Consider the following 25,394-nt stretch of genomic DNA (forward strand, 5'->3'; position numbering starts at 1 on the left):
CATCACCCAGGCTGCAGTGCACTGGCACAAGCTTGGCTCATTGCAACCTCTGCCTCCTGGGTTCAGGCAATTCTCCCTGCCTCAGTCTCCCAAGTAGCTAGGATTACAGATGCCTGCCACCACACTTAGTTAATTTTTATATTTTTTACTAGCAACAGGGTTTTGCCAAGTTGGCCAGGCTGGTCTGGAACTCCTGACCTCAGGTGATCCAGCTGCCTTGGCCTCCCAAAGTGCTGGGATTATAGGTGTGAGCCACCATGCCCAGCCTATTTTCTATTTTTCTGACTAATATTTATGCCACATACTTCCAGTGCTATTATTAAAATAGAGGCATTAACAACGGGTACAATACAGTTTTGCATTGGTGTCTGTGAATTTGAAGAAGCAAACACCTCTTCAATTTTTATAAACTGGCCTCACGAGGTAAGGCTCTTTCGCTGGGTCCCCAGGGTGCTGGGATGCCCTATGGGTTTGTAGTAGACAGAGGGTGTAGCCTGGTCACAAGGCTACGGGGTCTGCACTAGGGTCCACCTTTAGTTGGCTTGTTACAAGGGGCTTTGGTAGAGGCTAATTCCCATTTTATTTTTTGCAAAGTAAATATTCTTCAGGACTTTGCGCTGTAGGGCAGTCACTAAGACAGGTGTTTTTTTGTTGTTGTTGTTGTTTTTGAGATGGAGTTTTGCTCTTGTTGCCCAGGCTGGAGTGCAATGATGCCATCTCAGCTCACTTCAAACTCCGCCTCCCAGGTTTGAGTGATTCTCCTGCCTCAACCTCCTGAGAAGCTGGGATTGCAGGCATGTGACAGCACGCCAACATTTTTTTTTTTTTTTTTGAGACGGAGTCTCGCTCTGTCGCCCAGGCTGGAGTGCAGTGGCGCGATCTCGGCTCACTGCACGCTCCACCTCCCGGGTTCACGCCATTCTCCTGCCTCAGCCTCCCGAGTAGCTGGGACTACAGGTGCCCGCCACCACGCCCAGCTAATCTTTTTGTATTTTTAGTAGAGGCGAGTTTCACTGTGTTAGCCAGGATGGTCTCCCATCTTCTGACCTCGTGATCCGCCCACCGGCCTCCCAAAGTGCTGGGATTACAGTAAGCCACAATGCCAGGCCGAAGGATTTTTTAGAACACACAGTTTTTCAGAAAATATTTTCTATGCTTTGGAGCATAACTTCCCAAATCACATTATGGGACTGGCTTTCTTTTTGGCCCTTAGGACCTCTCATCTGTGTTGTCTGTATTCCATCTCTTCACACCGGGGGTTATCCACCATTTCATGTCGCTTCATATTCCAGGGTTCTTTCTCTCTGAGCCAAATTAGGTCTGGCTTAGAGACAGTAATACCTGTTTTATTAAAAAATAAAGAGATAGTCACAGCATATTCTGTAATTACCAATTTAGTAATGTAACAAATTAAAGGGATGTAGTACAATATTCTAGTAAATTAATCCCCGTACCAGAGCTGCCAGAGAAATTTTAATCCTTTGAAAATATTTTAAATTTGTAGGTTCTTAATTTCGTATTGTGCCCTTAATAAAAAATCGATTGTGACAATTAGATTTTAAGATGTGAGCAACGATATTTTTAGTACTAAATTCTGAAATTATCACTAATCAAGAGTACATACAAATCAGCTCAAGAACAGAGGTTTAGGTGAAAGATAAAACATCTTGAAAATTCTTTTCTGCAAAAATCCTGACTTTTTAAAACAGAATCTGAAACTCATTTATGCAAAGCATAAATTACATAAAAAACATTCCACAAAGAGGGAGAAATAGAAACATTTGGGGTATATTGGAATGGTGTATTGAGTTATTTACTGGAAGACCAGGTTCTGTAGTTCTCTAACATCCACATTCTATATAAGTTCTGTTGTGCTGTGTCCAGGCTGCCACTCCTCTAGAGAATTCTATGACCTCATGAAAATGTAATGGGTACACAGAAACACACACACACACACACACAGGGAGAGAGAAAGAGAGAGAGAGAAACATATATTTACCAAGTGCCCATGGGTAGACTTTTGTTGAATTCAAGCTGGAAATGAGGAAAGAGAACTGCTTCTCACTTACATTGACTGAAATTGTTAATAAATTAATTTACAAAACAGAAATGATATCTAATATATTCTCTAACTTTGAGAAAATAGTGTCATAAGATCCACAACATCAGTGTACACATGACATTTTCTAAATGATAGAGTAAAATTAAGGGCATAATGAACACAAACATATACATTTTGAGTGCTATGTTTTCTTGCAAGACAGTTATTATTATATTTTCAGATCAAAAGACATATTGAGATTGATTTGCTCTCACATTTTAATGTATTCAATGAACTGAATTTTGTTAATACAGATTATTTTTCAGAAATCTGGAATAAAGTCTGGTTGCTGTTTTTCTAACAAAGCTCACCAGTAATGCCAATGTTTTTGGTTAAAAGAATATTTTGTCAAAACAACCAGTAATGAAGGAACCTGTTTTCCCAGTTTTTGCATTGTAAACAAAGATGAGAGCTTTTCATTTTCCAAGATATATGCAAAGAAAACCTAGGGAAGGGCAGCTGCCGAATTAAATGTGATGGCATCCACTGCATAAAAGACAGTTAATAATAAAGAAATAAATCAACTCCATAGTAAACGTCTGTCAGAGAGTTCTTTTAACCAAGTGAATCATTAACATCAACTACACGAGGACAGAATTTTTATGATGCACTGGTACACACAGAAAGGCAGCTCACTGATGTGATATTGCTACCTAAAAAGCCAATTCGTCTGAATTTAACCATAAAGAAACATCCTTTTTTGTTGTTTTTGAGATGGAGTCTGGCTCTGTAAGCCAGGCTGCAGGCCGGTGACGTCTCGGCTCACTGCAAACTCCGCCTCAGGTTTATGCCATTCCTGCCTCAGCCTCCCGAGTGGCTAGGTTTGATAGCCCTTCCTGCAGCCCGGCTAGTTTTGTATTTTAGTAGAGCCGGGGTTTCACCGTGTTAGCCAGGATGGTCTCAATCTCTGACCTCGTGATCCATGCGTCGTACTCCCAAAGTGCTGGGATTACAGGCTGGAGCCACCGCACCGGCGAAACATCCGTTTATTCAAGTTTAAGACCGATAACTCATGGGTTCTGTAATTTCTTTCTTTTGATCCTGGTCTTGCTCTGTTCCTCAGGCTGGAGTGTAATGGCCTGATCTTGGCTCACTGCAGCCTCCACCTCCTGGGTTCAGTGATTCTCCTGCCTCAGCCTCCCACATTAGCTAGGATTACAGGCCTGCCACCACGCCTGGCTAATTTTTGTATTTTAGTAGAGATGGGTTTTCACCATGTGTTGGTCAGACTGGTTTCAGACTCCTGATCTCAAATTGTTATCCAACCACCTGCGGCCTCCCAGAGTGTTAAGATTACAGGTGTGACCACCATGACCAAGTGTTCTGTAATTTTAATAGTGATTTAAAGTTGTCTTTTTTAGCATTCACAAACAAGTACCTCCTAATATATATATGTCTATATATATTTGGAATTTTCTGAGTAATAAATGCCATCTGTTGAAATAAGCATTTTCAAAATCCTGTTCTGCATTAAAGCCAATGGAGAACACAGATGGAACCTCAACATTACATGTTCTCCATCTCTACTGAACCCACCTTTCCCCAATTGAAACCTTGAGTATCACACCTCATGTTTCACAGCCACAAGGAACATTTTTTAATACAGATTAATTTACCTCAATCTTGGTGAGAACTCTGCATGGCATATATAAAAGCTATGATGTAAGAGAATGTACAGAAGATCTGGTACATGGGAAGGGAAATATTTTCAAGAGACCTTGACTATAGTACTAAAATGAAACTCTTAGGGAGGAAAAAATACAAGTAAGAAGTAAAGGCTTGCAAATTACTAAGCGCTTGCTTGACAGTCCAGGAGGTAGAGTGGACCTGGCTCTTGATCCTGGGACATCATTAGCTGAGAAAAAATCACATGCATTATTCTTCTTTCTCCAATTTCTCTGAAATTCCACTCAGATTAGATTCTCAAAATAAATTACACCTGCATCGCTGAGGTATATGCCCAAATGTCAGCAACACCTGTTTACCCTGGCTTCCTACCACACCACAGGCAGAAGAACCAAGACTTGCAAAAAAAGTCACTCATTTTCTGTTCTTTGCCAGCAGGGAATTTAGAAACATGCACCCAGCTCCATGGAGATGCATTTCTTCTTTTCTGTCCTCAAGGTGCCCTCCCCTGCCGAGACAACAGCTTTCTGCTGCAATATTAGTAATATGGACCGCACTGCCCTTCCCTACCAAACCCAGCAGAATAGACCCTGTAACCACCCTTTAGTGCAAAGGTGAAGCTTAACTCTCATGGGCCTTGTTTGGCTGCACTTGGTCTCAGCCCTCATCTTAGAATCACATGAGGGCGCTAAATTAAAGCAGCATGGATGCTTCTACTTGAAAGTAATAGTAGTGAGCAGGGTTTCACTGTGTTAACTACTGCTTGAAAGGGCACAAGTAAACAGATCTTTGCAAATTGGCCATGGAGTCTAATTAGAAACCTCAGTTGGTAACCACTTGGCAAAGCATGGGTGTTGGCCGGGTGCAGTGAAGCTCCTCCCTGTAATCCTAGCACTTTGGAGGCTGAGGCAGTGGATTTGCCTGAGCTCCAGGAGTTTGAGACCAGCCTGGCCAAGATGGTGAAACTCCATTTCTACTAAAATATAACAAAAACCAGCTGACACAGGCAGATGCCTGTAGTTACTCAGGAGGAGGCTGAGGCATGGTGCCAGACCCAGGAGGTTGCAGTGAGCCAAGACCATGCCACTGCACTCCAGCCTAGACAACAAAATGAAACTGTCTTAAAAAAAAAATTCATGGGTACATAGATACAGCAAGTTCATAGAAGACCTATAAAGAGATGTCGATTCGACACAATGGCAGGAGACTACAACACTCCATGAACACTTAGATCTCATTGTGTTGCATGAATTAGGAGACTGGAGAGACTGATGAGTGGGAAAAGGAGGAGGATTTTATTGAGTGCCTCAGACCCAGTGGATTAACATCAGAACTAGGCCTAGGACAAGACTCATTGCTTTTATACACTTACTTCTGAAGGGAATTTGGGCTAACTTGAAACAAGCCTACAATTGGCACAAAGCATAGTGTTGAAAGAAGCAAGGATACAGAAATGAAAAAAAGCAGTTAATCTCACTGACAGGGTCTAACTCAGGCTTATATGGCTCTTACTGTGTGGCCCAGGCCAGCTGTATAGGCTTGTAAATGCTGAGGACCACTCTCCTGTAACCTTCACCATGGCGCCTAGGTGGCTGCCTGGCCTGAGCCTGCTCAGGCATCTCACTTCACTGTGCTGCTTAAATGAAAACAGAACGCCATAAGAAAAAGGAAAAGATTTGTTTCTCTTCTCTCCTATATGTTGAGGGGAATGCTGGGAGAATCTCCAGAGCACATTCTTTGGAGTCCTGGCTGTAGATGGTGTTACCAAGACTTTTCCTGGGTGTGAGCTGTTGCCTGTTACTGCCTCTGGGATAAGTCAGCCCTAATACAGGCTTGTTTTCTTTTTAATTTATTTAATTTTGTTGTTCCCTCAATTGAGGCAGAAGGCCAACAAAGATATCAAAGCCTAAACTCAGCACTTGACCAAATGTTCTAATAAACATATGTGTGAAACTCTCCATGCAGAAAACAACATAGGTATATATATCTTTCTCATCTATGTGTCACATATAAAATTCACCACAAAATCGAAACACAATAATCCTCAGCAAGGTTCAATAATCCCAAAATCATACCAAATGCTCACTTAGGCTGCAATTTGTCAAAGATGGGTCAGGGGCCAAGGCATGGTGGCTCAAGCCTGTAATCCCAGCACTTTGGGAGGCGAGGCAGGCCCGGATCATGAGGTCAGGAGGTCCCGAGACTATCCTGGCTAACACGGTGAAACCCCATCTCTACTAAAAAATACAAAAACTAGCGAGGCGAAGTGGTGAGGCATGTGGTCCCAACATCTCAGGAGGCTGGGGGCAGGAGAATGGCGTAAACCGGGGAGGCTTGCAGTGAGCTGAGATCAGCCTGCCCTCCCAGCCTGGGCGTGAAGGCAGACTCAGTCTCAAAAAAAAAAAAAAAAAAAGATATAATTCAGGGCTGGGCATGATGGCTCATGCCTGTAATCCCAGCACACTCTGGGAGGCTGAGGCAGGGCAGATCATGGTATCAGGAGGTCGAGACCATCCTGGTTAACACAGTGAAGCTGTCTCTACTAAAAATACACACACACACACACACATAAAATTGGCGGGCGTGTGCGTGCCTGTAGTCTAACTATAGGAGTGACTTAGGAGAATAAGCTTGAACCCAGAAGGTGGAAGTTGCAGTGAGCTGACATGGTGCCATGCACTCGAGCCTGGGTGACAGAGTAAGACTCCATTTCAAAAAAAGAAAAAAAAAGTATAATTTAATACAAAAGAAAATCCTTGAAAACATGCAATTACATGAAAGATTAAACAACCTTCATCTGAATGACTTTTGGTAAATAATGAAATTAAAGGCTGGAAATCAAGAAGTTCTTTAAAACAAATGAGAACAGTGATACGGCACACCAGAATCTCTCCAACACAGCCCGTGAGGTTAAAAAGGGAATTCATAGGACTAAATGCTCACAACAAAAAGTTAGAAGATCTCAATTTAACAACCTAACATCATAAATAAAAGTATAAAGAAGCAAGAGCAAACAAGCCCCTAAACTGAGGAGACAAGAAATAACCAAAATCAGATCAGACTGAAGGAGATTTGGAGCATAAAAAGTCATACAAAAGATCAAAGAAATCCAGAGTTAAAATATTTTAAAATAAATCAATAAAGATAAACCACTAAGGCAGATTAGTAGATTAAGAAGAAAGGTGAATAAACACAATAAAAAATATGCTTGCCTGTAATCCCAGCACTTTGGGAGGGCTGAGGTGGGCAGATCACAAGGTCAGGAGATGAGAGAGACTTCATCCTGGCTAACAGGTGAAACCCCTTCTCTACTAAAAATATTTTTTATTTTTTATTTTGTGCAGTGGGAATGCCAGCTCTATGCGCTTGGGCTGGGGTGCAGAGTGGCTGGATCTCAGCTCACTTACCAAGCTCCACTCCCGAGGTTATGCCATTCTCCTGCCTCAGCCTCCTGAGTAGCTGGGACTACAGGCGCCAGCCACCTCGCCTGGCCTAGTTTTGTATTTTTAATCAGAGCGGACACCCGGGTTGGCAGGATGGTCTCAATCCTCCTGACCTTGTGATCTGCCAGTCTTGGCCTCCCAAAGTGCTGGGATTACAGGCTTGAGCCACCGTGCCCGGCTAAAAATATTTTTTAAAAATTTGCTGGGCATGGTAGTGGGCACCTGTAGTCCCAGCTACTCGGGAGGTTGAGGCAGGAGAATGGTGTGAACCCAGGAGGCGGAGCTTGCAGTGAGCCGAGATCGAGCCACTGCACTCCAGCCTGAGCGACAGAGCAAGACTTCATCTCAAAAAAAAAAAAAAAAGAAACGACAAAAGGGTCATTACTACTGACTCCACAAAAAATACAAATAACTACTGAAGTCTACTATGAACATCTCTATGCACACAAACTAAAAAAATCTAAAAGAAATGGATAAATTTCTGGGCAAATACATTCTCCCAATACTAAACAAGAAGAAATTGGAGCCCAGAACAAAAAAATAACAAGCTCCAAAATTGAATTAGTAAATAGCCTACCACTCAAAAAAAAAAAAAAAAAAAAACTCAGGACCACACAGATTCACAGCTGAATTCTACTAGATGTACAAAGAAAAGCTGTCATTATATTTTCTAAAATTAGCTGGCATTATACTTTCTAAAACTATTACAAAAAATTGAGAAGAAACTCTTCCCCCACTCATTATATAACAGCATCATTCTGATACCAAAACCTGGCAAAGATAAAACAAAAAAAAGAAAACTCAGGCAAAAATTCTTCATGAACACTGATGCAAAAATCCTCAATGAAATACTGTAATATTGAATCCTGCAGCACATCAATAAGCGAATCTGCTATGATCAAGTAGGCTTTATCCCTGGGATGCAAGGTTGGTTCAACATACGCAAGTCAATAAATGTGATTCATCACATAAACAGAACTAAAGACAAAAACCACAAGATTATCTCAATAGATGTAGATAAAGTTTTCAATAAAATTCAACACTCTTCATGTTTAGAACCCTCAACAAACTAGGCATTGAAGGTACATACTTCAAAATAGTAAGATATCTGTGACAAATCCACAGCCAACATGCTGAACAGACGCAAGCTGGAAGCATTTCTTCTTTAAAAACTGGCAAAAGAAAAGGATGACTCCTCTCACTACTTTTATTCAACATAGAATTGGAAGTCCTGGCCAGAAGCAATCAGGCAAGAGAAATAAATAAAAGGTATCCAAATAGGAAGCGAGGAAATCAGACTAACCTTGTTTGCAGATGACATCATTCTATATCTAGAAAACCCTACAGTCTTGGTGCAAAAGCTCTTTAGACTGAAGAACAACTTCAGCAAAATTTCAGGATACAAAATATATGTACAAAAATCAGTGGCATCTCTGCACATCAACAATATCCAAGCCAAAATCCAAATAAAAAAAAAAATTCCATTCACAACTGCCACAAAAAGAACAGAATATCTAGAAATACAGCTAACTAGGGTGGTAAAAAGTCTCTATGACAAGAACTACAAAACACTTCTTAAAGAAGTCAGAACTGACACAAATCAAAAACTATTTTATGCTCGTGGACAGAAAAAAATCAGTATCATTAAAATAACCCTACTGCTCAAAGAAATATGTAGAAATAATGCTATTTCTATGAAACTACCAAAAACATTCTTAACACAACTAAAAACTATTTTTGAATTCATATGGAACAACAAAAAAAGTCCAAATAGCCAATGCAATCCTAAGGAAAAAGAACGGCTTAAGGAAAAGCGGCTGGGCACGGTGGCTCACGCCTGTAATCCCAGCACTTTGGGAGGCCAAGGCGGGTGGATCACGAGGTCAGGAGATTGAAGCCATCCTGGCTAACACAGTGAAACCCCGTCTCTACTAAAAATATAACAACAACAACAATAATAATAATAATAGCAGGGTAGAGTGGCACATGCCTGTAGTCCCAACTACTTGTGGGGCTGAGGCAGGAGAATTGCTTGAACCTGGGAGGCAGAGGATGCAGTGAGCCGAGACTGCGCCACTGCACTCCATCCTGGGGAATAAAGTGAGATTCTGTCTCAATAAAAAAAAAAAAAAAAAAAACAACAAAGCCACATTACCCAACTTCAAACTATATTTCAGGGCGACAGAAACCAAAGTAGCATGGTACTGGTAAAAAGCAGACTCATAGACCAATGCAACAGAATAGAGAGCCCAGAAATAAAGCTTGCACATCTACGACGATCTGATATTCGACAAAGCTGACAAGAGGAACGTAAGAAGGATTTTGTTTAATAAATGGTGCTAGAATAACTAGCTAACACTATGTAGAAAACTGAAACTGCACCCCTTTCTTATACCATACACAAAAATATACTCAAGATGAATTAAAGACTTAAATAAAAAATACTGTATGTTGACCTAGGAAATACCATTCTAGACATAGGAACTGGCAAAGTTTTATGATGAAGGTACCAAAAGCAATTGCAACAAAAGCAAAAATTGATGAATGGGACCTAATTAAACTAAGGAGCTTTTTCACAGCAAAACAAACAAATAAAAAACAAAGAAAACCAGTCAGAGTAAACAGACAATCTACAGAATAAAAGAAAATATTGGCCGGGCGCGGTGGCTCACGCCTGTAATCCCAGCACTTTGGGAGGCTGAGGCGGGCGGATCACAAGGTCAGGAGATCGAGACCCCGGTGACACCCCATCTCTACTAAAAATACAAAAAATTAGCCGGGTGCGGTAGCGGGTGCCTGTAGTCCCAGCTACTCAAGAGGCTGAGGCAGGAGAATGGCGTGAACCCCGGAGGCGGAGCTTGCAGTGAGCGGAGATCGCACCACTGCACTCCAGCCTGGGCGACAGAGCGAGACTCCATCTCAAAAAAAAAAAGTATTTGCAAACTATGCTTCTGACAAAGGTCTAATATCCAGAATCCAAAAGGAACTTAAACAAATTTACAAGAAAAAACAAGCAACCTTATTAAAAAGTAGGCAAAAAACATGAACAGATGCTTGTCTAAAGATATACATGTGGCTAACGAGCATTTGATGAGTATATCTTTCTTATCACTAAAAGTAGAGAAATGCAAAGAAAAATCACAATGAGATACCATCTCACACTAGTCAGAATAGCTATTATTAAAAAAGTTAAAAAAAAAAAAAAAGGCCAGGCGCAGTGGCTCACACTTATAATCCCAGCACTTTGGGAGGCTGAGGCAGGTAGGATCACTTCAGGTCAGGAGTTCGAGACCAGTCTGGCCAACATGGAGAAACCACGTTTCTACTAAAAATACAAAAATTAGACGAGTGTGGTGGTGCGCACCTGTAATCCCAGCTACTAGGGAGGCTGAGGCAGGAGGATCATTTGAACCCGGGAGGCAGAGGTTGCGGTGAGTCAAGATTCTGCCACTGCACTCCAGCCTGGCAACAGAGCAAGATTCGTCTCAAAAAAAAAAAAAAAAAGAGAAGAAAATGACAGATGCTGGCAAGGTTGTGGAGAAAAGGGAATGCTTATGCATGGCTGGTGAGAGTGTAAATTAGTTCCACCATTGTGAAAAGCAGTGTGGTGATTCCTCACAGGACTAAAAACAGAAGTACCATTTGACCCAGCAACCTTCTAATTGGGTATATATCCCCAAAAATATAAATTATTCTACCATAAAGACACATGCACGTGCATGTTTACTGCAGAAATACTCACAATAACATAGATATGGAATCAACCTAAATGCCTATCAACGGTAGACTGGATAAAGAAAAATATTGTATGGCTGGGCACGGTGGCTCATGCCTGTAATCCCAGCACTTTGGGAGGTCGAGGCAGGTGGATTGCCTGAACTCAGGAATTTGAGACCAGCCAACACCACATGAAAAAACTCCATTTCTACAAAAAATAGAAAAAGAAAAATTAGCCAGGCATAGTGGCACGCACCTGTAGTCCCAGCTACAGGGACTGCTGAGGAGGAGAAGCTAAGTTAGGGGAGCTGAAGTAGGAGGATTGTTTGGGGAGCTGAGGTAGGAGGAATGCTTGAGCCAAGGATGTTGAGGCTGCAGTGAGCAAACATCATGCCACTACACTCCAGCTTGAGCGACAGGGTGAGACCCTGTCTCCCCAATAAATAAAATATAATATTTAAAAATATAGGCCAGGCACAGTGGCTCATGCCTATAATCCCAGTACTTTGGGAGGCTGAGGCGGGTGGATCTCCTGAGGTCAGGAGTTCGAGACCAACCTGGCCAACATGGTGAAACCCCGTCTCTACTAAAAGTACAAAAATGAGCCAGGCGTCATGGCGGGCACCTGTAATCCCAGCTACTTGGGAGGCTGAGGCAGGAGAATCGCTTGAACCTGGGAGGTGGAGGCTGCAGCAAGCAGGGATCATGCCACGGCACTCCAGCCTCGGCGACAGAGCGAGACTCCATCTCAAAAAATAAAAGGAAATAAAACAAAATAAAATAATTAAAAAAATAAAAATATATATGGTGGCAGGGCACAGTGGCTCACGCCTGTAATCTCAGCACTTTGAGAGGCTGAGATGGGCGGATCACTTGAGGTCAGGAGTTCGAGACAAGCCTGGCCAACATGGTGAAACTCTGTCCCCACTAAAAATACAAAAATCAGCTGGGTGTGATGGTGCATACCTGTGATCCCAGCTACTTGGGAGGCTGAGGCAGGAGAAATCGCTTGAATGTGGGAGGCGGAGGTTGCAGTGAGCCCAGATTGCAAAACTGCACTCCAGCCTGGGTAACAGACCTAGACTCCATCTCAAAAAATAAATAAATAAAATAAAATAAAATAAAATAAATATGTGTGTGTGTGTGCGCGCGTGTGTGTGTATAAAATATATATGGTATATAAACATCATGGAATGTTGTGTGGTTATTAAAAAAAAAAAAAAAAGAACAAGATCATGTCCTTTGCAGCAACATGGATGGAGGTGAAGCCCACTATCCTTAGAAAACTAATGCAGAAACAAGAAACCAAATGCATGTTCTCATTTATAAGAGTTAAATAACAAGAACACATGGACACAAAGAGAGGAACAAGCACTGAGGCCTAGTTGAGGGTGGAGGGTTAGAAAGACAAAGAGAATCAGAAACAATACCTGTTTGATGCTTAGTATCTCAGTGACAAAATAACCTACACCAAACTTCCATGACACAATTTTATGTATATGATAAACCTGCATGTGTATCCCTAGAACAAAAATAAAAGGAAAAAACTTGATTAGTTCGGGAGAGTGCTATGTAGGTGAAAAGACTGGTTTGTGCTACAGATAGTAGCCCAGGTGGGGCTGTACTGATTTATTTCTAGGTCCATGGAGGCAGGTAAGATTATGAACAGGTGGCCCAGAACTCTTTAAGTAGGTGGAGAAAAAGAGGTTGCTGCTAGAGATTGTGTCTGGGAGTAGGAACATTCCAGGAGACTTGTACACACTTTTGTGCATTTCTGGGAAGAAACACTGGGATCAGAAATGCTGTGGTGAAGTTCCTGAGGATGGTGCCTCATTCTGGGAGGGATGTGGACATGTCAATGTCTAGAGGGTGTGTGAGTGGGTGGGAATCCCGTGGTGGCACCTGTGGGAAAAGAGGGTCTATCATCAGAGATCGTTCCAAGTTTTCATCCTTTCTTACCCTAAGAAGACACCTGGAATCACAAGACAATGGACAGTGTAATGGCCTGTGTACAGGAGAGCACAGCCTCCCATTCCCAGACACCCAGAGTTTTATTCCAGGCCAGGCCTCCAAGATATCTTTCTTTCTGGTACTGAATCTGTAGTTCTCTGAGAATCAAGCAATTCTCCAGCACCAACTCATTGTCTAACATTTGAATTCTGACACCACCCAGAGTCAGCACAGAGCCTGATTCAGGGCTCGGTCCCCACAACATTGTTCTCACTGCAGATGCCAGTCACAAACCCCATGGGCCCATCTATGCTTCTGAGCTTTTTAAAAATTCAGGACTTTCAAAACCTCTTTGAAGTGTAATAATTGGACAGAGCTACTCACAGAACTCAGCAAACACTGTAGTTATGTTTATCAGTTTATTATAAAAGATACAATCCAGGAGAAGTCAAACGGAACAAATGCATAGGAAAAGAAAAGAGGTGGGAAAATAAAAAGCACATGGATAATCCTGGAAAACAGCTGTGATTAATAAAATTCTCTATCCTTTGGGTGCTCCAGAAACATGAAGCACATGGAAAGAAACACCCTTCCCATTAAGACTTAGATGGTGCTCTCTGTTCTTACCTGTCACAGAAGCCAGACATAGACTGCACATTTTCTTCTTGCTCTCATAAAAATATTAGCTGAATTTGTCTTCAGTGGTAAAAATAAAATACTTCTGTCAGAGGCGTATAAACCAGAGCCTATTGGGCTGCATTCCCAAACAGTTAAGGCATCCTTTTTTTGGGGGGTGGGGTGGGGGGGACAGAGTCTTGTTTCTGTTGCCCAGGCTGGAGTGCAGTGGCGTGATCTCAGCTCACTGCAACCTCTGCCTCCCCGGTTCAAGTGATTCTCCTGCCTCTGTCTCCCGAGTAGCTGGGATTACAGGCACCCACCACCATGCCCGGCTAATTTTTGTATTTTTTTTTAGTAGAGATGGGGTTTCATCATGTTGGTCAGGCTGTCTCGAACTCCTGACCTCATGTGATCCGCCCGCCTCAGCCTTCCACAGTGCTGGGATTACTGCTTACGGCCCACAGTTAAGGTATTCTAAGTCGTATAATAAGATAAGAGCTTGGCACAAGATACAGGTCATAAAGACCTTGCTGATAAAACAGACTGCAGTAAAGGGGCCAGCTAAAACCCACCAAAGCCAAGACCGTCCTCACTGCTACACTCCTATCAGCGCCATAACAGTTTATAAATGCCATGGCAACATCAGGAAGTTACCCTATACGGTCTAAAAAGGGGAGGCATAAGTAATTCACCCCTTGTTTAGCATATAATCAAGAAATTACCACAAAGTGGTCAACCAGCAGCCCTCTGGGCTGCTACATCTGTGAAGTAGCAATTGTTTTATTCCTCTGTTTTCTTAATAAACATGCTTCCACTTTACTCTATGAACTCACCCTAAATTCTTTCTTGCGTGAGATCAAAGAACCCTATCTTGGAGTCTGGATTGGGACCACTTTCCTGGACTTCCATATCAGACCTCACTTAAATTTATCTCCTTCCAAGAGGCTCCTGGACTTTGGGCTACCCTCCGTCTGAGCCAACATACAACCCCATTCTATGTCACTTCTAAGAGTATGCTGACTTCAGGATAAAACATTCTCTGATCTATAATCTGATTTTTTACCCTCCATTTGCCATTCCCCTCCCATCTTTTTTCTAATCTTGTTTGCTCATCCCTATGAAAGAAAGCCCTTGTCATCACCTGAGGTAAGGAGTTGAGACCAGCCTGGCCAACATAGTGAAACCTTGCCTCTACTAAAAATACAAGTATCAGCCAGGTGTGGTCATGGGCACCTATAATCCCAGCTACTTGGGAGGCTGAGTAACGAGAATCGCTTGAGCCCGGGAGGTGGAGGTTGCAGGGAACCGAGATCGCGCCACTGCACTCCTGCCTGGGCAACAAGAGTGAGACTCCATCTCAAAAAAAAAAAAAAAAAAGATTAAAAAAAGAAGAAAAAAGAGAAAGCCTTTGTCTGCCTAAACTTTGCAATCCTTAACACTCTTATGGTTGGTACTTCCTCCTGTTGCAATACTCCTTGATAATTCAATTTTCTTTTTTTACACAAATCTAACTTTGTTCTATTTTACAAAGTCTAAAAACTGTCTCAAAACAAGGACAACTTTATCTTCAGTAAGATCCTCCCAGTCCCCTTCCACCTTAATCGTAACTGCATCTGCCTGTGGGGCCCCAGCTTTCCAGGGCTCTGTAGCTTCTCTCAGGATAAAGGCTCCTTCCATGGCTGGGGTGCGCAGGCTGGGACACCTGCAGGGGAGGCTCCCCAGAAAGAACTAACTGGACCTTAAAAAACCTTCTTTGCAGGCTCAATATTAGCCTTAGCTTGGAGTCGCCGGGCTCAAGCTTTAATTTCCATGTCAGAGTTATTCACTTGGTCTTTGAAAAGTGTTTGAAAAATCCAGCAAAATTATTCAAACAATGTTCATATAAAAACAAGGCAATTTTGGCCTGGCACGGTGGCTCACGCCTGTAATCCCAGCACTTTGGGAGGCTGAGGCGGGCAGATAACGAGGTCAGGAGTTCGAGACCAGCCTGGCCAATATGGTGAAACCCCATCTCTACCAAAAATACAAAAATTAGCTGGGCATGGTGGCGTGTGCCTGTACTCCCAGTTACTCAGGAGGCTGAGGCAGAAGAATCGCTTGAACCCAGGAGGCGGGGGCTGCAGTCCAGCCTGGGTGACAGAGTAAGACTCTATCTCAAAAAAAAAAAAAAAGGCAATTTTACAATGCTTACATTTCATACCTCAGTAAGAAAAGCAAAAGTATCTATTCCTTTACAAATGTATTATTTTATTATTTCCATTAAAAATCATGTAGTGGCCGGGTGTGGTGGCTCACGGCTGTAATCCCAGCACTTTGGGAGGCCGAGGTGGGCAGATCACCTGAGGTCGGGAGTTCGACCAGCCCGACCAACATGGAGAAACTCCGTTTCTACTAAAAATACAAAATTAGCCGGGTGTGGTGGCACATGCCTGGAAGCCCAGCTACTAGGGAGGCTGAGGCAGGAGAATTACTTGAACCTGGGAGGCGGAGGTTGCGGTGAGCTGAGATTGTGCCACTGCATCCCAGCCTGGGCGACAAGTGTGAAACTCCGTCTCAAAAAAAAAGTCATGTAATAGGCCAGGCACGGTGGCTCATGACTGTAATCCTAGCACTTTGGGAGGGGCAGACTGCCAGAGCTCAGGAGTTCGAGACCAGCCTGGACAACATGGTGAAACCCCGTCTTTACTAAAACACAAAAACAGCTGCGCATGGTGGTGTGTGCCTGTAGTTCCAGCTACTTGGGAGGCTGAGGAAGGAGAATTGCTTGAACCCAGGAGGCAGAAATTGCAGTGAGCCGAGACTGCACCATTGCACCTCAGCCTTCAGCTAGACTCCGTTTCAAAAAAAAAGAAAAAAAAAAAATCATGTAGTAAACAATTAGTCATATGGGAACAACTTGTAGGAGGTACCAGGTTTCATCTAAAACATTTATCATTACACTCTGAAATAAAGATAACAGGATATAGAACAGAGATATTCACTGTCAAAAATTTACCCTGAAAAAACTACTGATGTTTTCATGAATTCATGTAACCCACCTATTATCTACAACATTTTCTTCTGGAAATGTATTCATTTTCCACAGCCAAAATGGAAGCGAGATTTTCCCTATTCTTTTCCTTGGTAACATTCCAAAATCTAAGCCTTGGAATTCTGTTTGAAATCCATAAAAAAAAATAATATGCCTGAGAAAATTCCTAAACTCACTCTAAGAAAGAAAAAGGTACATAAGAATTTTTAACAACAAAAAAAAGATTAGATTTTTCTGAAACCCACCTCTTTTATGCCCTTTGTAAATATTTTCTTACCTTTCAAGCTCTACTAATAAATTGCAATTTAGAGTTAAAAAATTGAAGTCAATATAAGTGAACAAATCTTTCCAAAGTGACAAACCCAGGGAGTGGCAGTGCTGATAAGAAAACAGATGTGTCCGACTCATGTGTCGAGTTCAATCACTTGACAGATTTTCCCACCCATCTTGCTCACTTAAGTACTCAATAACCACCCTCTCCGGAGACTCTGCACGCTGTTCCAGTGAGTGTTCCAAGTGCATTTTACTTTGCAATTTCTTGCCTCACATCACCGGGGTCAGGGTTTCTTTTGCCTTTTGAGATAACACCTTTTTTTTTTTTTTTTTTTTTCCGAGACGGAGTTTCGCTCTTGTTGCACAGGCTGGAGTGCAATGGCACGATCTTGGCTCACCACAACCTCCACCTCCTGAGTTCAAGCGATTCTCCTGCTTCAGCCTCCTGAGTAGCTGGGATCACAGGCATGCACCACCACGCCCTGCTAATTTTGTATTTTTAGTAGAGACAGCGTTTCATCATGTTGGCTAGACTGGTCTCAAACTCCTGACCTCAGGTGATCTGCCCATCTTGGCCTCCCAAAGTGCTGAGTTTGTACAGGCGTAAGCCACTGTGCCTGGCAGAGATACTATTCTTTTTTCACAAATTGTAGAGAATCTAGGGGGCAGGGGCAGAAATTGTTTCTGTTTTCAACTCAATACCAGCATCTGATTGGCTGACCAGCAATGTGTCTGCAAGAAAGGAAAGTTGGGCTGGGCGAAGACAATTCAAACATCTGAAGGGGTTAGGTTTTCAAAGGAAGAGCACACCAGGAAATTCCTCTCAGCCCCAGGGCATCCACCTAGTCCCTTAAGAGGCTACACTCCATACCACAGGTTGTCCTATGGGAGAGAATGACCCAGGAGTTAATATTCATTAGACAGTCTCCCAGACATAGCCATGACTGCTACCTTGGTTTATTCAGACAGTACTGAAACCCAGGACCAGGAAAAAAACTAAAGGGTGACTGAGGACACATCACCCCACAAAACTTCCAAGAAAAACCTTGATGCCAAAACAGTCCCATGAGATCTCTACGCCAAGGGAAGATAAAAGGAAAAGACACAAAGATTGTTTTACAATACTGTGTCAGAAAATTATTCCTTGCTTTCTTCTTATGGAAAATATTTATAAACAGAAAACGAATCTATTTAAATGTGCCATCCAATGCTTTGTCAAAAAATGTTTAATTAAAATACGGTATCAAAAACGTACACTAAAGGACAAATAGTTAATAGTGTGAATTAGGGAGGGGGAGTTGGCATTTGGGATTGTCAGGAGGAAATGGAAATTCTGTATTTTACTGCAAACCAGAGTCAGGCTGGAGGAATAGGGGGCGTGAGGGCAGACTTGAGACCCTGCTTAGAACACCTATGAAAAATGCAGGGGAAGATCAGTTTTGTGTAGGGAGTGAAAATAGTTAACTGCTAGGCAATTCGACTGAGGTGGCCGTAGTCCCTGAATTCCTACTTTTAAAAAATCTAACTCAAGACGGGTGCGGTGGCCCACGCCTGTAATCCCAGCACTTTGGGAGGCCAAGATGGGCGGATCACCCGAGGTCGGGAGTTTGAGACAAGCCTGACCAACATGGAGAAACACCGTCTCTACTAAAAATACAAAATTAGCTGGGCGTGGTGGTGCTTGCCTGTAATCCCACCTACTCGGGAGGCTGAGACAGGAGAATCACTTGAACACAGAGGCGGAGGTTGCAGTGAGCTGAGATCGCGACACTGCACTCCAGCTTGGGCAAGAAGAGCGAAACTCCGTCTTTCAAAAAAAATTTTTTTTTTGTAAATTACTACATTGGGGAAAACAAATACAGGGTTAACAAACTATAAACTGGAATTAAGCTCTGATTACATAACCAGGAAAGTTTGTACGCTCAACATGGAAATTAAGACACTAGGTAACTCTACCTAACCGATTACTGAATTCGCGTTTTTGTATCATGCAGAGTCTTTCATTCAAGTTCCTCCAAAGGACCACAAACTACATCCCACAGCTGGGTGCTTTACAATTTTAGAACCACTCGTTGACTAAATTATTTAATATTTTGCGGTGACTCCCCTTTATTTTTTATTTATTTATTTATTTTGAGATAGTCTCATTGTGTCAACCAGCCTGGAGTGCAATGGCACAATCTTGGTCTCCTGGGTTTAAGCGATTCTCGTGCCTCAGCCTACCGAATGGCTGGGATTACAGATGCTTGCCACCACACCTGGCTAATTTTTGTATTTTTAGTAGAGACGAGGTTTCACGATGCTGGCCAGGTTGTTCTGGAATGCCGGACCTCATTGATCCGCCCGCCTCCCAGCAAACTGCTGGGATTACAGGCGTAAGCCACCGCCCCCGGCCACTCCCATAGATTTTCAATAGGAGAAAATAGGAACTGGGAACCCCACAGATCAAAGCTCTTCCCGCTCATGAACCCGCACCCCGAGTCACGATTCTCCCCGTGGTTCCTGCACAATCTGGGAGAGACTGCGGAATTGCGCGTGCAGAGCTGCCCAGACAGGGCTACAGGTCAGGTCACAGTCTCTGCGGAGGGAAGAGACAGGACGCCCAGCGCCCGGCTATCAGCACAGCCGCCATCTTATGGTTGAAGGGGACTGAGGCCGAGCTGGGCAAGGAGAACTCCGGGCGCAGATCGTGGAGCTGACTGCGTGGAGACCTAAGTCCGCCACAGCCACTTCCCAAGGTTCCGACCAGCCCCTCCCCCCTCTCGGGATGTCAGACCCGGCACTCACCATTTCTAGGCTGCCAGGGGGTCCTGGAGTCTTAGCTCTGGATCGCCCAATATCTGCAGGTCACAGGGTCACACAGGCTGGGCCTCTAGGAACAAGACACAGAAATGAAGACCAGACCTGGAGCTCTGGAGACAGCCACAGCCAAAGGCCCCGCCATATCCCGGAAGCCCTCCTGTCCGCTCCAGCTGCGTGCCTGATTGGACTGTCCCCAGCCCAGCGTCCCTGATTGGATGCTGTTTAAGACCCACCCCCTTAGGCCGTGAGTGACAGAAGTTGTGATCAGTTGCTGGGCTGAATGAAGAGTGACAGCCTAGCTGCAGCTTTCTCAGGCAGGCTTTCCTCTGAGCTGAGCCAGGCCCACCCTAGAGGGTGTTTGCATTGAACCTTGTGTATAAGGTCATATGCATTTATAAATAATATACTATGTGGCTAGTCACAGATGAAAATAATATAATAACAATTACTTTGAAATTTTAGCTTTTATCACCTTCCTGGCTTCTGGTCCTTTGAGCAGGCAGCCTAACATTTTAAAAAGGAGGCAGTCCTCTGAAATAAAATGTGAGCCACATGTGAATTTTTAATTTTCTAGTAGCCAAACTTTAAAAAGAAACATGAAACACGTGGAATTGATTGTAATAATGTAACCCAGTATGTTTAAAATATTGTCATTTTAATATGTGAGCTACATGGAAAGAAAATATCTTGGGCCCCCAAAATTACTAAGGAAAACTCAAGCTGGAAACTAAAGGCTAATCAGAAACTCAAAGGAATGTAACCACCTATCTGTGACCTGAAAGCTCCCTCCAGCTTCATGTCTTCCTGCCTTTGCTTCAAGTTGTCCCACCTTTCCAGACCAAACCAATGTACTTCTTTCATATGTTGATTGATGTCTCATGTCTCCCTAAAACGTATAAAACCAAGATATTCCCTGACCACCTTGGGCAGGTGTCCTCAAGACTTCCTGAAGCTATGTCATAGGCGTGTTCTCAACCTTGGCAAAATAAACTTTCTAAATTAACTGAGACGTGTCTCAGATTTTCTGGGTTCACAGCAATATGTAATTATTAAGGCACTATATATATATTTGGAACTAAATCTTCAAAACCAACTCTGTATTTTACTTTTCTAGCAAATTGCAGTTCAGATCAGGCACATTCCAGGTACCCAGGAGCCACACATGGCCAACAGCTACCACGTTGAAGTGCAGCTCTGAGTCAGGTGGGTGGAGGCCCTGAACATCCCTTTTCTGCCAGAGGTGAGGGGACAGCCTCTCTCTACTAACATCTATCTTCAGTTCTGAGGGTGGGACAGATAGTGGCCATAGCAAGGGCAGAGGGCAGCAAGAATAAAATAACCACAGGTAGACCACTGCTTGCCACCTGTGGTCCACCCTTCATCCAGAGATCAGACAGTGAACAAAAAATTCTGGGGCCCCAGGAGAAGAAAACTCTGTTTTCAGGTCTGTACACAGTCTTTACCTCCAACTTTTAGATATGAAGAAAACAAATTAAAGGCAAACTTATTTTGCTATTTGGCCTTGGCCCTAATGGTCAGGCTGTGATTATCTGTTTTCTCCTGTGGTATGGGGTACTGTGTGAGTAAAAGCACCAATCACACACATACATGTCTACCTGTATTTCTGCATTACCCAACATTGTCTTAGGAGACATACAACTTCAAATCAGGAGGAAAAAAAAAAAAAGTACCTTTAGGGTGTCCACTGTCAGAAGGTAACTAGTAATCAAGCTGTCACTGAATCCTGGCATTCCATCTGCACAGGGTACATGTATTAGTTAGCTATTGCAGCATAACAAACCATCCAAAACTTATTTGCTTGTAATTGAGATGTTCAGCCATTTAGGCTGGGCTCAACTGAGCTCCTTCAGATGTGTATCATCAGCTGTCTTTTCACTAGGCAGCTGTGTTTCTGGGGGTGAGCTTCTGCTTCTGGGGCTGTCAACAGGGGCACCTTGCTTCTCCTCCCCATGGTATCTTATTTTCCACCTGGCTAACATGGGCCATCATGGAGATGGCAGCATTCTGAAAGAAAAACAGAAGCATTCAAGACCATTCGAGCCTAGGCCCCAAACTAGCACATTATCATGTTTACAGCTTTCTACTGTCCTGAGCAGGTAAGGTCAGCTAGATCTATGGTTTGGAAAACAAATTCTGTGTTTCAATGGCAACAGCTATGAAAGCACCTGGCAATGGATATAGGAGGCATGAAAACTTGCTACAATTTTTGCAATCAGTGTCATTCTGCCTTTTTTTGCATATGTGGTTCATACAACTTCTTTCACATCAAGAAACTTGTCCAAAGAACCATGGCTACTAACTGGCTGGGCTGAGACTCAGTATCAACTGTTTTGTTTTTGTTTTTTTTAAGATGAAGTCTTGCTCTGTTGCCGAGGCTGGAGTGCAGTGGCACAATCTTGGCTCACAGCAACCTCCGCCTCCTGGTTCAAGCAATTCTCATGCCTCAGCCTCCTGAGTAGCTGGAATTACAGGCGCATACTACCACACTCAGCTAATTTTTTATTTTAGCACAGATGGGGTTTTGCCATGTTAGCCAGACTGGTCTCATACACCTGACCTCAAGCAATTCACCTGTCTCGGCCTCCCAAAGTGCTGGAATTACAGGCGTGAGCCACCGCACCCCGCCTTCAGGATCAACACTCTGACTCCAAAGCCCGTGCACCTCCATAGATCAAACTATAATACTAAAGTAGCTGCCCTAGACCTTTGAAATCCTGGAGAGTGAAACTTCTAAAATAGAAGCCAGATTCCTTTTATATTTGTGTGCATGTAGCACTGTTTATTATTGAGAATAATCTTGTCAAGAAATTGCAGAAGTACATGGTGGCTCACACCTGTAATTCTAGCACTTTGGGAAGCTGAAATAGGAGAATCACTTGAGTTCAGGAGTTCAAGAGCAGCCTGGGCAACATAGTGAGATCCAGTGTCCATGAAAAAAAATGAAAAATTAGGCATGATTTTGCATGCCTGTAGTCCCAGCTACTCAGGTGGCTGGGGCAGGAGAATTCCTTGAGCCTGGAAGATTAAGGCTTCAGTGAGCCATGATTAGTTATACCACACTCTAGCCAGGGTGGTAGAGTGAGACTCTGACTCAAAAATAATAATAATAATTATTATTATTATTATTTGAGAAAATAGCTGTGGAATGAGTTTAGAAAATCAAAGCTCAATAACACATTATTTATTTTCAGTATTAAAAAAATTTGAAAATTTGTAAAAGAAGAAAACTTTAGAAAAATTAAATTTAACAGAGTTTAAATGAGCAAATCGTGATTTGCAAATCAGGTAACCTATGGATCCAGAGTAGGCTCGGAGAGACTCCAGCACAGCCACATGTTGGTAAAAGATTTATGAACCAGAAAAGCAAAATGACATATAGAAAATGGAAGTGAGGTTCAGAAACAGCCAGATTTATTACAGCTTAAGATTTGTCCTATTTGAACACTAAGTTTACTATGTAAAAAAAAAAAAAAAAATCCTATTCACCAAAATTAAACATAAAAGAGGGAAGCTTTAGGCTATAACTAATTTAACAATTTCTCTCTTTTGTCATCTTCTCAAGTTTGAGACCAAAACTTTAGACATTGATATCACTTTGTCACCATCAAAAATGTACTTATTTGGACTCAAATCTGACTGTGAAATAGCAGAACTGTGGGTTTGTAAAGTGGAAATAAAAACTTCAGCTTATTATTTTGAAATGATTTTTATTTGTTTTTTAAAGTGTTAGAGTACAGGGACCTCCTTGTGTTGAAATCTGCTATTTACAGAAGAAAAACAAAACCTGGCCAGTTTTAGAATCTACCTATTGCTGCAGGGGCCTTTGAAAACAGTATGCTGAGAATAGATAGGGCTCAAGGACAGTATCTCCAATTGAACTTTTAATGAACTCCCGTAGGCGCCAAGAAGGCGGGCAGATAAGGAAGAGCATAGAAACAAAGAACTGAGTAGAAGGTTACATCTGGGAAAAGAAAGTTTGTTTTGCATTGCATTCTTTCTGCTGACGTGGGGTTTATGGAGTATAAATAAAGTGAGGCGGAGGCTCTGAGCGCGGCCGCCATGTTCTCTGTGTGTCTTTGTCTTTTGTGTGTTCTTTCATTCTCTACCACCCCTGGCACGGACCCCAACATATTGCCTTAAATTTTTAGTTTAATTATGTCACATCTAGCATGAGTGACTCATTTTGGTTTGGTTTGGACCTAGTGCATAAGCTCAGTCCAGAATTATGGCCTCCAATAGTTTTCTTTAAAAAATTCCCCCTATTTGGTTAAGTTCTTACATAGGTCACAGTGTGACCAAAACTCGGTTCTTTAGAGCCACTCTCAGTTTCCGCTATTATTGTTTTTTGTCCTTAGCATGCCATTCATAGGTTGTGGTGTCTTCATAGTCACATATGTCTTTGAGTTTCTGTCATTCTAGTTAAAGAGAGACCATTTGACATTCTACAAATGACTATATTCAAACGTTTATATCTTTTGAGAGAATACAGTGCAGTAGGAAGATTACTAATTTGACTATCAGGAGGATAATACCAAGAGTTTGAAGCATGCTTTTTAGCCAGGGTCCCCATGAACAACCAACTAAAATTAAATAGATCAAATAATTAGCTAGATAAATGGTCTACTCATTTCATCTAATCAGCCTGTTCATGAATCATCTACAACTGCATCTCTATAATACCTGCTGTAGTTCTCCATAGGCAGCTATTAGCAACTGCACAGATATATATTTATCCAGTAAGTAATCAAAAGAAATTATATTTGGCACAACTTTGTGAGAAAATTTAAAGTCTATTGTGTAAGCATAGCCTTTATGGTATAATCTGCTATAGAGCTCTATTGAGAGGGATAAATTTGTAACCATTGCCTCATTTACTCTAAACAATGATACCCATTCAGAAGAGTAATGGCCTCCGGGCAATGCTCTTTAACCTATTCTGAATAAGTTCTTTTTAACTTATGAAATAGGTTAAGAGCAGTGGACCAATATTCTGTTTTTGGTATTGTGAGAAAACAAATGTTTCATTAAAACTTCTCACCCACATTGGCCCTTCCTCTTTTACCTTTCAAGGAATAAGTTTCCTCATATATAATGTTGACTGCAAAATTCTCTACATGTAAGTATACCCCCATGAGTGCACACAAGAGACCACTTTTTAAAATTTCTGTTGTCTGTAGAACCATAAACAAACTGTGAACTAAGAGTGTCATGATAACGAGATGTCTTGATTTTTGATCTTGTGAAAAAAAGCTATCTACATGGAGACGGCCATCTGCTTTTGAGGACAAACTTTCCTGGTTAGCTTTACCTTAAAATATCCTATGGGTTTACAATTGCAAGAGTTTGGAGGGGCTCTTCTAAGTTGTGAGATTATCAATCCAATGCTCAAGGTCTTGAAGTCTTGCTTCAGGGTAGGTGGCAGGCAGATTCATTCTCTGGGTTCTTGATTATAAAGGGTTTTACTCTCCTCAGTCAGTAGACTAGTAAAGGCTTTCTTCACCTGGTGAAAATGTGCTCTGCCATAATGCATTGAAGCCTTGTTGAATTTAGTAATGTTAGACTTTAGTAGCAGAAGACGCATGAGGTTCTATTATGCACATAGGCCTTCTAATGACTATTTTATAAGGGTCAACATATTTTTTCCATTCTAAGTAAATCTGCAGTTACAAAAGCAATCCAGTCAATTTAGTTAGCTTTGCTCAATACTATTGTATCTGTAATACTGTGGCAGGCCAGACCTCACTAACAACTGTTTCAGTACTGACTGAGTGGTTAAGTAAAGTATTAAAAGCCAGTGACCAGCCAGACGTGG

At 42.3% G+C, this 25,394-nt stretch overlaps 1 protein-coding gene and 1 long non-coding RNA gene across 9 annotated transcripts in view; both read right to left on the reverse strand.

The window, feature by feature from the left end:
• The window catches only part of LOC101014153 (zinc finger protein 708), a 702,618-nt gene that overhangs the window by 494,993 nt on the left and 182,231 nt on the right, over positions 1-25,394 (reverse strand). The window lies entirely within an intron of this gene.
• LOC116271740 overlaps positions 12,051-25,394 on the reverse strand; it is a 33,789-nt gene continuing 20,445 nt past the window's right edge. The window contains exons 4-8 of one of the 8 annotated variants that reach the window (XR_004180489.1): positions 21,253-21,586; positions 20,326-20,447; positions 20,011-20,092; positions 19,547-19,631; positions 17,292-17,641 (exon numbers count right to left, since the gene is read on the reverse strand). This is a non-coding gene — a long non-coding RNA (uncharacterized LOC116271740). Of the gene's footprint in view, positions 12,410-17,291; positions 17,642-19,546; positions 19,632-20,010; positions 20,093-20,325; positions 20,448-21,252; positions 21,587-25,394 lie in introns of those variants that run through there. The other 7 variants (XR_004180491.1, XR_004180490.1, XR_004180488.1 and 4 more) reach the window with 7 other exon arrangements.

Source organism: Papio anubis, chromosome 20 (genome assembly GCF_008728515.1).
Source record: "Papio anubis isolate 15944 chromosome 20, Panubis1.0, whole genome shotgun sequence".
NCBI classification, from domain to species: Eukaryota; Metazoa; Chordata; class Mammalia; order Primates; family Cercopithecidae; genus Papio; species Papio anubis.